This window comes from Lissotriton vulgaris, chromosome 8, assembly GCF_964263255.1.
Source record: "Lissotriton vulgaris chromosome 8, aLisVul1.2, whole genome shotgun sequence".
In the NCBI taxonomy this organism is placed as follows: Eukaryota; Metazoa; Chordata; class Amphibia; order Caudata; family Salamandridae; genus Lissotriton; species Lissotriton vulgaris.
The window spans coordinates 1,001,991,079-1,001,994,636 of NC_141696.1; the positions used below are offsets into that span (position 1 = coordinate 1,001,991,079).

Here is a 3,558-nt window from a genome sequence, read left to right on the forward strand (position 1 = left end):
TTACGGTCCCGTGGACAGCCCGGGCTATGCTATGGATCGATGGCTCTTGCAAGGCGGCAACTACTACCGCGCCCTCTATTCTAGATCCTTCGATCGGCGCTTCACAGCCCCGACCAAGGCGGCGGTCCACACGTGGCGAACGATCAATAAGATCCAGGGCTGGCAGGGCAGACTGACGAAATTCACCCCTCTATACGATTCAGATATCTTAGGCAAGCTCTGGCATACCAAGGGTTTCGACAAATGGGACCTCATAGGCATTTCGAGGGTGGAGGACATGCTGGCCAGGGGGGAAGTCAAGACTTTTCCGCAACTACAGGCGGAATACCGACTGGGTGGAACGGAGTTTTTCCGTTATGCCCAACTTAAGCACGCAATAACTGCCGCTAGACCGGAGGAGGGCGAAATCCCCGAGAGCTCCCCCTTGGAGGACAGAGTTCTGGACGGACATATGCCAGATAGCGCCATCTCTCTGTCCTACAAGAAGCTGATTAATGTTAGAATCGACCTCCTCCAGTGCTTGCGGGAAAAGTGGATAGCCGATGGCCTGGAACTGGACGACGAGGACTGGCAGAGTGCTGTGTCCTCCCCTAAGGAGGTCGCCATCTCCTCGCGTCTGCGGCTGGTGCAGTTTAAAATCCTCCACCGGGTGTATGTTACCGGCCCCCGGCTTGTACGTATAGGCTTCTCGCCTGATGGCTTTTGTCGGCGTGGCTGCGGAGCCCTTGCTACTTTTATGCATATATTATGGGAGTGCCCCGTTATTGCCCCTTATTGGGAGAGAGTACATCGAGTGATGAGGGAGGTGACTGGTGTCGAGTTGGCTGCAGAGGCGCGTAGGTGCCTCCTCAATGTTTGGGAGCCGAATGACTACAACACGGCGCAGACTCGTTGGGCTACACTGGGCAACATGGTCGCCAAGAGGGATATAGCGCAGAAATGGGGATCCAACACGGCCCCCCTGGTGGTGCAATGGAAGGCCAACATGGATTGGTGTATGCTGCGAGAGAAGACTGTGTATACTGCCAGGGGGCGGCCTCAAACATGGAATAAGGTGTGGGGGGCATGGAATGCTTACAGAGGTGATTTGTGCCTGCCACCAGAGCCGATTCTCCGCGATGAACACCTGTCGCCGTAGCCGATGACACCAGCTATGCTACTTGTATCGTAACTCTCCTGTTCCTTCCTCCCCCCCCCTTTTTCCTACATCCTACTTACGTTCTTTCTAAAAATCTTACCTGCCTCTGACGCCTCCTACTGACTCATAGGCATTTCTCCTTCTACATTGCCTTTCTTCTGCGCCCTCGGGCGCCTCTGTTTAGGTTTCTGTTTGTATATAAAATAAAAAAACAACCTGCATTGTCCTGATATGAATCGCTTTGCACACTACTTCTTCTGACACCATGCTGCCTTGCCTCCGGGATGTTAGGCTGAATAGCTGTGTGCTTTACTACAATAAAGGTTTTAAAAATTTATTAAAAAAATAAATAAAATAAATAAATAAATAAATACATTTCATGGCTTTATCGTTGGATGTCGTGGTATTTGGCCACAATGTAATTATGTTGTTCTGGCTGATTTAGGTCTACAAATGGCATTTCCATTCAAGAAAAATGTTTGCCTGACTACTTTAATGGACACTCTTAAAATGTGCCAAGTATTCATGGACAATTAAGTTTCAAGCTTATACTGAGATGTACACTTTCTTGCAGCACACATGTCACCCTTATAAAGCATAATGTTTTAACATATAGGTTTATAGTTGACACAAGAGTTAGTATAGATTTACATTTATATAGATGTGAATTTTTGTAGATGTGCTTTTTCTAATTAGATGTGCAACTTGTAGATGTGTATTCTTATTTTATATATATGTGTGCTTATAACAATAAAGTGTGTACATCATACTTATTGAAATGTCTTGAATGATGAATAGGTCTCAAATAATCGCATACACATAATTACCACACATTGATTATTGATGTCCTGCTAATCATATTTTAATTTCTCAGGACTGTTCGTAGACAATCTTAAAATTGTTGGAATAGTACTGCGGGTGTACTATCTCTGGTCTATACGTGATCCCAGTTCCAGTGAGGACAGCATTTGTGGCTGTACTCCGGAGCGAAAGAATGTTGTATTGTTGGAAGCAAAACCGAATTGACGCTGATGGGCAGCATAATAACCCAGAATGAGCCTCTGCGAGGTGGTACAGATTAGCCAAATGCCTCGTCATCTAATTAGTGACGCGCATGAATGGATGAACGAGATTCCAACTGTCCCTACCTACAATCTAGCGAAACCACAGCCAAGGGAACAGGCTTGGCAGAATCAGTGTGGAAAGAAGACCTATTGAGCTTGACTCTAGTCTGGCACTGTGAAGAGACATGAGAGGTGTAAGATAAGTGGGAGGCCCTCGGGCCGTCGGTGAAATACCACTACTCTTGTTTTTTCACTTACCCGGTGAGGCGGGGGCAAGCCCCGTGGGGCTCTCGCTTCTGGCTTGTGCCAGGTGCGACCCGCTCCGGGGTCAGTGGCAGGTGGGGAGTTTGACTGGGGCGGTACACCTGTCAAACTATAATGCAGGTGTCCTAAGGCGAGCTCAGGGAGGACAGAAACCTCCCGCGGAGCAGAAGGGCAAAAGCTCGCTTGATCTCGATTTTCAGTATGAATACAGACCGTGAAAGTGGGGCCTCACGATCTTTCTGAATTTTTGAGTTTCAAGCAGGAGGTGTCAGAAAAGTTACCACAGGGAAAACTGGCTTGTGGCGGCCAGGCGTTCATAGCAACGTCGCTTTTTGATCCTTCGATGTCGGCTCTTCCTATCATTGTGAACCAGAATTCACCAAGCGTTGGAATATTCATCCACTAATAGGGAACGTGAGCTGGGTCTAGACCGTCTTGAGACAGGTTAGTTTTACCCTCTGATGATGTGCTGTTGCAATAGTAAACCTGCTCAGTACGAGAGGAACCGCAGGTTCAGACATTTGGTGTATGTGCTTGGCTGAGGGGCGAAGCTACCATCTGTGGGATTATGACTGACACCTCTAAGTCAAAATCCCCCTAAACCGTAACGATACCGCAGTGCCGTGGAGCCTCGGTTGGCCTGGGATAGCCGGCCTCTCTTGGGGGGCCAGTGCGTAGAGCTGCTCGCTTGGGAACCGGAGTGCAGACGGAAGGGGGCCGCCTCCATCTCCCTTAATGCACCGCATGTTCGTGGGGCACCCGGTGCTAAATGCTAAATCATTCGTAGATGACCTGATTCTGGGTCAGGGTTTCGTAAGTAGCAGAGCAGTTACCTCGCTGAGCTCTGTTGAAAGTCATCCTCTGAGCCAAGCTTTTGTCTCTCCATGCATGGGTGCCCGCAGACGCCTCCCTCCACCACACCCAGGGGTGGGTCCCTCTGCTGCCAGGCCGGCGGGAGGGATGCAGAGGGGGTAATGCGGGTCCGCGGGAGGCCGCCTCCACCACGTGCCCTTCGGCACGGGGCCTCCCCCTCCCTGTCCCACTGGGGTGCGGGGATGGGGGCCACCATCCCTCACAGGTCGGCAGGGTGAC

At 50.1% G+C, this 3,558-nt stretch overlaps 1 pseudogene; it reads left to right on the forward strand.

Moving 5' to 3' along the window:
• Nucleotides 1-2,326: 2,326 nt before the first annotated feature.
• Nucleotides 2,327-3,342, forward strand: LOC147698237 (28S ribosomal RNA; annotated as a pseudogene).
• The last annotated feature ends 216 nt before the right edge of the window (nucleotides 3,343-3,558 follow it).